General features: G+C 39.6%; 1 long non-coding RNA gene across 1 annotated transcript; it reads right to left on the bottom strand.

Moving 5' to 3' along the window:
* Positions 1 to 2,430: 2,430 nt before the first annotated feature.
* LOC147653250 (uncharacterized) lies at positions 2,431 to 8,320 on the bottom strand. Its single transcript, XR_015286860.1, has 3 exons — positions 3,811 to 8,320; positions 3,045 to 3,156; positions 2,431 to 2,853 (listed from the first exon to the last, which is right to left on the bottom strand). It is a non-coding gene; the product is annotated as an uncharacterized LOC147653250 (long non-coding RNA).
* Between the last annotated feature and the right edge of the window lie 915 nt (positions 8,321 to 9,235).

Here is a 9,235-nt window from a genome sequence, read left to right as displayed (position 1 = left end):
TGTAACGCCTCTGTGATGACTTATTTTAGAAAGAAATTGAAACAAAGTCACAAGGTTTTTGCTCCTAGTCAGAGAAGAGGAGGAGGTGAGAACGTGTAAGGAAACAACATGGAGAGACACCGCAGTCAGTGGAGAAGGAGGAGGAGGAGTTGTTCCAGACCTTGGAGCCAAGATTCCTCTGCAGGCCATGGTGAAGACCATGGTGAAGCAGCTGTGCCCTGAAGCCCGTGGGGAACCACAGGGGATGCAGAGATCCACCCACAGCCCGTGGGGATCCACAGGGAATGTAGACATCCACCCACAGCCCATGAGGATCCATGGGGGATGCAGAGATCCACCCACAGCCCGTGGGGATCCACAGGGAATGCAGAGATCCACCCACAGCCCGTGGGGATCCACAGGGAATGCAGAGATCCACCCACAGCCCGTGGGGATCCACAGGGAATGCAGAGATCCACCCACAGCCCGTGGGGATCCACAGGGAATGCAGAGATCCACCCACAGCCCGTGGGGATCCACAGGGAATGTAGAGATCCACCCACAGCCCATGAGGATCCATGGGGGATGCAGAGATCCACCCACAGCCCGTGGGGATCCACAGGGAATGCAGAGATCCACCCACAGCCCGTGGGGATCCACAGGGAATGCAGAGATCCACCCACAGCCCGTGGGGATCCACAGGGAATGTAGAGATCCACCCACAGCCCGTGGGGATCCACAGGGAATGTAGAGATCCACCCACAGCCCGTGGGGATCCACAGGGAATGCAGAGATCCGCCCACAGCCCATGGGAATCCAGAGGGAATGCAGAGATCCACCAACAGCCCATCAGGGAGGTGCCCACACCAGAGTGGGAGAGCCTGGAGGAGGCTCTGGTCCAGTGGGAGACCCAGTGGAAAGAGACGGCCCCTGTTTCCAGGCTGGAGCAGCTTGTCTTTGGAGGACTGCACCCCATGGAAGAGTGACCCACACCACAGGGGTTTTGGGACTGCCCATGGGAGGTACTCACATTGCAACAGGTGAGATATGGCTGCTGCTCATGAGAGTGGACTCATGCCAGAGAAGTTCACAGAGGACTGTCTCCTGTGGCAGTGAGAGGAATGACGGGTTTGTCTTTACAAACAAGCTGAGGGTCTGCTGATAAGATGCAGCTATCAGTGAGAGACAACAGAAACAATGGGGTGGATTCCAGTAAAAGATGAAAGAGGCACTGAAAGAGCACCATGAGTTCCACAAAAGTTAAGAATTAAGATGGGATTATGCACTAGGGGGGGAGGGGGGGGGGGTGGGGGGGGAAGGTACCCCAGGTATCAGGCGTTCCGGGAAGCCTGTACCTCTCAAGTACCTCAGCCTATGGGGAAAGAGAGAAGGGACAAGCGGCCGGGAATTAGGATAAAAAGGAGGCTGCGCCCTCCAAAATTTGAGAGACCCCAGGGGAATACCCCATGGCCTCTCCATTTATTCGAATAAAGTAAAAGGACTCCTCTGTCTCCTTTTTGGACATAAACCTCTGGTGTTCGTGGATTGATTTTCCTGACAGGAGGGACCCCACAGTCTGACAGGGGAAGGACTCCTCTCCTGGAATAGCAGAAGAAAATCTCGGTGATGAACTGACAAAACCTTCCATGCCTTGTCACCCTGAGCTGTTGTTGGGAAGAAGAGAAGTGTTGGGTAGGAAAAGGTGTTTTAAAGGCTTACTTAATGTCTCATTATCCTCCTCTGACTCTGTTAGTAATAAATTCACTTTGCAACTTCAGTTGAGCCTGTTTTGTCCTTGAAATGTTTTCTTCTGATCCTTATCCCACTCATGAAGCGTTCGTTAATTTTTTTTCTCTCCTCTGCCCAGCTGGAGCAGGGGAGGGTGAACAAGCAACTCCTGTAGGTGCATGGCATTGGGCCAGTGTCAAAGACATGAAAATAATAGTCAATTCGGGCACAGAAGTGCTTTACAAGATAAAGCTGGGAGTTTGCTATGTAGCAGCTTTACTTTTATGTTTCTGTAATGTTTCCTTTAAAAAATGGGGAATAACATTCTTTATTTCAGATTCTTAAAATACTGTGGTATTTAAGAAAGTCTTTCCATCATTTATTTCCAGAAAATTTTAGAATCTTTTTATTTGGGCAATTGTGGTCTGCTAAGGCAGTAAGTATTCAGAGTTATATTCAAAATTTATAGAGGATGAAAGAAGTGGGAATAAGGAAATTGAAGGAAAATCACAAAGGAAAATGAAGGAAAATCACAAAAGGAAAAGTACTTAATTTGTACTAAAGTTTGACAGCAGATAGTTTTTAATTACTATTTCTTACACAAAACACCATGAAGTGATATTCAATAAGGAGACTTTCTACCTTTGAGAGTATTCAAATTAAAATCATAGAGAAGCATATCATTATACAAGGAAAAATTAGAGATGAAAAGCCACTCAATGACAAAAAGGCCCTTTTTTTAGTGTACTTACCTGTCCACACACAATTCCCCACTAGGCAAGAAACTCCATACTGGGAGCAATGATCAAAAAATTAAATTTGCAGTGGATTAACTGCATTCAAAAACTAAAGGCTTAATGCTACAAAACAATGAGAGGAAACATAAGATTAATTTATTGCATCTCATAGGACAAAGAGCTTATGAAAAATAAAGACAGTCTTAAGGGCAATGTGCATCTAAAGAAAACTCTAAAAATTCTATGTAACAAAAATCAACAATGTTCCCTCCACATTTTGAAAAGGAAAAAGAGAGAAAAAAAACAGTTGTGCAAGTTGACTGTCTCCTTAGGCAGTGTTTTGACTTCAGCAGCAGATCTAGACCTTCATTAGTCCTTTTCCCTATAGTCATTCCCATAATCTCTTCTTCTTAAAAAAAAAAAGGAAAAAAAGTTTATTTTATACTTAACTTCTATTTATTGCACTGGTCATTTCCATAATCATAAACCAACCTGATCACTGGTTGTCTTTTGTGACATAGCAATAATGTGAAAGAGTCTGAAGACTGCTTTGGGCAACAATCTGAGTATATTACAATATATCAGATACTCTGGGCTCACCACTTTAGAAGTATACAGCAATATCAGGTGAAGAAAAGCAATAGGCAGTTATGAGATAACTTCTCCCCAGGGAAAGTTTTATTCCATCTTTCAATAGGTGATGGTTTGTGCCCTGGAAGAAAGTAATTACATTACTACTAAAATTCCATATATATTGTTTTGTTCATAATTTTGGCTTATTGTTTATTTCTTTATAGTTTTTTTCTTTTTAAATTCAGTTTATTTTAACTCTAAGCTCTTGTTATTCAAATAAATAGACGGCTTTGTTATGAAAAAGCTACAGTACCAGTAATAGTGAACTAGTTGAAGGTCTTCTGGAGGTATACTATTGTCATGGGGTGACTTTACCTTTAAGATAGTTTTGAGAGCTAAAGAAGTTGAAGCTGCTGGTGACTGATGGGAGTCTTTTCTCCTGACCAATTATCAGTCATTTCTAAGAACTGACAGCAGTTTTGGCCACTGAAAAGTAAGATTAACCTGTGAACACCACCTTAAGACCTAAGCCTGGGAATTTCTTTGTCTCTTTGTTTCCTGGCTGTGAAAGGTAACAGAGCTCCAGCTGGCCTCCCATTCCCCTCCCCAGGCCATGCAGCCCGGGCAGGGGCTGGGCTGGGCCTGCCGAGGCTCCCGGCCGGGAGATGGGGCCTGTGGGGCTTGCCCCGGGCCCAGGCCAGGCCAGGCCGGTCCCTGGCTTGGCTGCAGTTTTTGCTGTGACTGAATTCACCAGAGACTGACGAGTAAAGAAAAGAAAGAAAAAGCTCTTGACCTGTGGCGGGCTGAGACAGTGACCAGTGACTCTCCAGAGCAGCCATGAAGAATCTTCCATCGCAGACAACTCCAGCTGCTGCTCCAGCAGAGATCACAAAACCATCTACAAAGCCTGGGCAAGATTTTAACCTTTTCATTACCTAGATGAGACTTGCAGATTAATCCTTTTATCCAGAGAGAAAAAAAGAGAGTAATCAACATGTAAAGAGACTTTATAAACTATCAGAGACAGTAAAAAAAAGAAGCTTCAGAAAAAGTAGAGAATAAGGAGATGCTTTATAAGCTGAAATATTTTTCTGTTAAAGCTATGGAGATGGACAATAGGGTCTTGAAAAATCTCCTTTAATTCATGACAGAGTATATAGGGAGGAATAGAGTGTTCAAAGTTTAGATTTTGAGCAAAAGGTGGAGTAATTGTGATACAGTGAGGTGCTGGAACAGACTGAGATAAAGTAATAGTTGAAGAGTTGAGGCCTTGGGAGCCAATGAGAAAACTGTTTTCAGAGAAGCTCACAGAGACAGATGAAGAGAACTTTTGCTTTTAAATAACTCATCCTTAAAAATAACATCCCTAGACTCATGACCCATAAAACACCTCAGAGTGATGTGAAATGGGAGGAGTGAACTCTAAGAACAAGATTTCCGGGCAGCTGGCATCAGGAAATAGAAAACTATAACAGAAATAGTTTTCTCATGAGAAACTCCATAAATTAGCAGAAGAAAACTTCTGTTTCTCTACAAAGGCTGATGAATAGACTAGCAAGAATTAGGACTGTTTTAACCACCAAAGTTCTAAAGTTTTTCTGTCTCTGCTGTCACATGTACTAAAGAATGGTCAGGTAGTGGGGGATAAAAGAGTATTTTGGAAGTTTATTCTGGTGTTTTTATTCTTGTAGTTTTGTTAATAAACTTTCTTTATTCCTCTTAAGTTTTAAGCCTGTTTTGCTCTTGTTCTAATCCATATCTCATAGCAAGAAAGAAGTAATTTTTTAGTTACTGCTTTAAAACCATGACAACTATAATGAATGTACTATAATACCACTGTGTTGTGATGACTGCACCTGAGTTTCCTCAGCTTTCTTTTGGAACTTTACCAAAGATGCTAAAAGATAAGACTACAAGACTGTCCAATCATCCTCATTAAAATGCTGAAAATTTGAAAGCATTCAATGCTGAAGTACAATATTATAATTGGTAATGAAATATTGGCACAGCAGTTACCATAGGTGGTATGACATCTGAAGAAAGAGTCTTTCTAATAAATTGTTAGATGGATCCCTGAAGTAGGTAAGATAGGGAAATAAATAGGGAAATAATATAGCATTAAGGGTCAGGGAATGTAAAAATCATTAGCGTATCATTTAATTGGTTTCATAAATTGTCGTACAAAAAGTTAATCCTTGAGCTTTCTGAGACTGTTGAGATATGAAAATTGAGACTACAACCCACAAAAGTTACACAGTTTTATCTTCAGTTAGTATCTCTGGGAAGGGAATAACATCATTAAGGATGGCTTAGAAGTTGGAACACTATATAAGCAACCCAGACTTTATTCTCTTTTTTTGAAACTCCTATTATATTTTACTTTATTACCTTACTGTGGATTTTCCACTTCTGACCACTAAAATATCTATATATTTTAACTGTAAGGATGTGCGGAATGTAAGGGTACACATATGTCACGAGCACAGTATCTCATTTATGAGTATAGAAACCAGAGGCAAGACATGAAACAAGTAATAAATCACAGATAGATATACAAATCCCAAATATATGAAAACTAACAGTGTTGGATACATATTAGAGCTGGACAGCACAGGCTTCATCAGACTTAATGGAAGCTTCTGGCAGCTTCTCACAGAAGCCCCCACGTAGCCCCCCTCTGCTAACTAAAATTTGCCATGCAAACCCAATACAGAAAACTTGAGTCTCCCATAATAATATTCATAGAAAACAGCATTTATTGATTTTTTTAACTACCGAGGCTACAACTGCCAACATTCTTTTTGTCTCTGTGTATATCACTTGGTTTTAAAAAAAATTACAACAGCAAGCATAGTCAACTCAGAACCACTTAACATTTCCTGACACTACCACGCAAAACAATTATTCTCTGGACTGTGAAGTATGCACAGCCATTGACTGTTGTCCAAGGGTTTTTTTTGTATGGGAATAATTACTTCAGTGGGATTGAGTACATGGAACTAATTGTTTAACATTTAAGAAATTTAACACAATTTTATACCTGTTTAAAAGTGTCAAAAGTGATTCATAACATTTGAAGAAATTTCACTGTTGGCAGAATCGATATCTACACATGGGAAATTATTCCAAATAAGTGTCACATTTGATATAAAACTCACATTTAGTGTAAAAGGTAACCATATTTCTTGCTTCTGTATGTGCTACCACTAATATTAAGACCATTTTCTTTAATCCACAAAGTCAGATACAAATCATGCTTCAACAATTTAGTATAGAATTCTCAAGTAATAGAAAGGTTTGGGTTAGAAGGCACCTTAAAAATCCTTAAAGGGTTCCAACCCCTTGCCATAGACTAGGTTGCTTATAATTTCATCCAGCCCAACCTTGAACACATCCAGGGATGAGGCATCCACAGCTGCTCGTGGGCAACTTGTGCCACTGTCTCACCACCCTCATAGTAAATTTCTTCCTAATATCTGATCTAAACATACTCACTTTCAGTCTAAAGATACTCCTTTTTTTCCTCTCACTACATGCTGTCCCTTCTGTTTTGAAAATTGTTGTTCAAGTTGCAGAAAAAAACTAGATTTTTTTTAACAGAGATGAAACATCTAAATTTCCTTCATGTCCAAAGTCTTTCTTACAGAGTGATCATTAGTGAGTATTTGTAATGGGAGTGTTTCCACTGATTTCTAGGAGAAAATTCACAATAAGAGTATAAGTTTCTCAAGTTTTTTAAGTCAGGTGTTATGAGCAGCCTTGCAAATTAAAGAAGCAGAGATTTTTTGTGGATTCTAGAGGAAATAATCATGGACTCAACATCATTGGTCATTGCCATGCTTAGAAGTGTTTTGTGAGAGATTTCAGGCAGCTCAGCAGACTCCAAAATCAAATTTAATGTGACACAGTGAATAACAGAAAAAGTATATAGAAGTAATAATGGATCTTTTCAACTGCTTTGACTCTAGGCAATTTATTTTATACAAATGAAGACCTCTGATTTATTATTTTCAAACATAAGGAATCTGTATTTACATCAGTGTAGCATTATAACATTCTATCATATAATGAATAACCATACAGTAATATGTATGCATATGTACTAGAAATAGCATGTTAGAGGTGAATTTATCTTCTACATTTTTAATTCTTCATTCATTTTCAAAAGTGGTTTTCCTTTCCCTACAGACTTCAATGGTTTTAAGTTTTGACTACACCTAAAAAGCATGCAAGGGAAGTACAACATTATTTTCAGCGCTTGAACTGCTGTATAAAAGGTGCACAGGCATTCATAATCCTGTGATTGGAGAAATGTAATATTTGTGAGATACTCAACAAGTTGTTATTTTGATATGTACCTTTCACAAAATGTAGGCTGTAATTAAATTTATATAAAATGATAGTTCTTAATATAGGCATACTACTCCTTCAAGCCTGACAAATTTTTTCACCTAACCCTCCCTGCTCTAAAACAGAACAAGAAATCTAAAAGATTAACCAACATTGTAAGTTTTCCAGTCCAGTGCTTTCTTTTTCGGCCCTTCGTCCAGTGATAGTCCTATATGCATATACCAAGCTCAATACATGTTTTGAAAATTAATGTACTAACTTCTATGGTTTCTCAAAAAGTAAAGAACACTTCAGTAGTTGTGGAGGTACTCTGTCCACTATAGACTCCTGGGAATAGGGCTTACAAGTATTATTGCAGCAATCTCTTCTTAATGTGAGCTGATTCTACACAGCAAATTTCAGTAGAAATGCCACAACTCGTAGAAAAAAACTCAAAACATTTCATAGTCATGGAAATTGAGTTACAGATATGCTATATTGAAGAAATATTTTTATTAAACTTAAAAATATTGTTAGCACTACTTTCAAGTGAAGACAGCTTTTAGCAGGCTTCTAGCATGTATAAAATCTTCCTTAAATTATTATCTTTCTTTAGTGCAAATTTGGGAGAAAACTTCTGAATGGGGTCTTTCTAGAAATCAAGTTCAAGCAGCCCCTCTCCCAACCGGTTTGGGAAAAGTATTTTCTTGGAGAAAAGCGGAAAAAACTGTTTATTTAACAGAAATTGAATAATTTTAAACAATAAAACCTCTCACTGTTCAATGAAATGGGAAATCCAGGAAAAGTCCTTTTCATGTGGTGTAGCTTGGCCTGCTCAGGCTCTTATCAGTCCCTCCAGAGCTGGAAAGTGCTGAGGCCCAGGCCCCGGTGGGCCACAGGTGTGAGTTCTTGGGGTTTGTCTGGGTTTTCAGTCCAGAGCAGGTCTGAACAGATCTAAGGAAAAAGGAAAAAAAAAAAAATCCAGGGAACTTCTCTGCCTCAGCTAGTTAAAAACTAATTAAAAGCAAAGGAGAGCTCTGTCCCGCTCTCTGTCCTTGCTGCAGACAGCACAGTCCAGAGAAACACAAGGAGGAGCAAGTGCACAACACTTTCTGAACACAAATTGTACACTTCATCTTTCCCCCACTTAGCTCTCAGAACCAGTCTGAAAGGTGAAGAACTTAATACATAATATAAACAAGGGGACTGGGGATACAAGCGTCATAAAGTCACTCAAGGACATTCTACTCCTTACCTTCATATCATCAACTTATTATTAAAACTAATATATATTTTAATTCTACAAACACATTATATTATACATACACACACGCACACACACACACACACATATATATATATATATATACACATAAAGACAAGGGTACTGATATTTAGTAAACTTATGATATTTAATTATGGTTTTTACTTAGTAATTAGATCTCCCTGAGGTACATATTGTGTTGCTTTATTTTTCTGCATTATTAATTATGTGCAGCTTGGTTTTCGAGCAAAGACAACCTCATGAATGGGTTTGTCTGGACTTGAAGCAGAATTGAGTTCAACTGTCTTCTGTAACAAACTCCTGACATATACCACTGGGACTTTGTTTCTGTCTGCTATATGCAGGTGCTTAGACTGGGCAGGGCCTGCTCGGTTATTGGAACTTTGAGTGTTAACTACCTAGGTGGCTTTTGTTAGATGCTGCTTTCAATTTTTGAAAGATCCCTTGCCCAATGTTTTTAAGGTGGTTTTTAACAGTTTATTGCACTTTTTTACTTCTTAGCCACTGGTGCATGATAAGGAATATGGTTCACCCACTCAGTGCCATGTTCCCTAGCCCAGCTGTTTATAAGGCTGTTCTTGAAATGAGTCCCATTGTCTGACTC

This window comes from Cyanistes caeruleus, chromosome 5, assembly GCF_971803275.1.
Source record: "Cyanistes caeruleus chromosome 5, bCyaCae1.hap1.1, whole genome shotgun sequence".
Lineage (NCBI taxonomy): Eukaryota > Metazoa > Chordata > Aves > Passeriformes > Paridae > Cyanistes > Cyanistes caeruleus.
The sequence above is the reverse complement of the archived record's forward strand: the minus strand, read 5'-3'. Positions and strand labels throughout refer to the sequence as shown.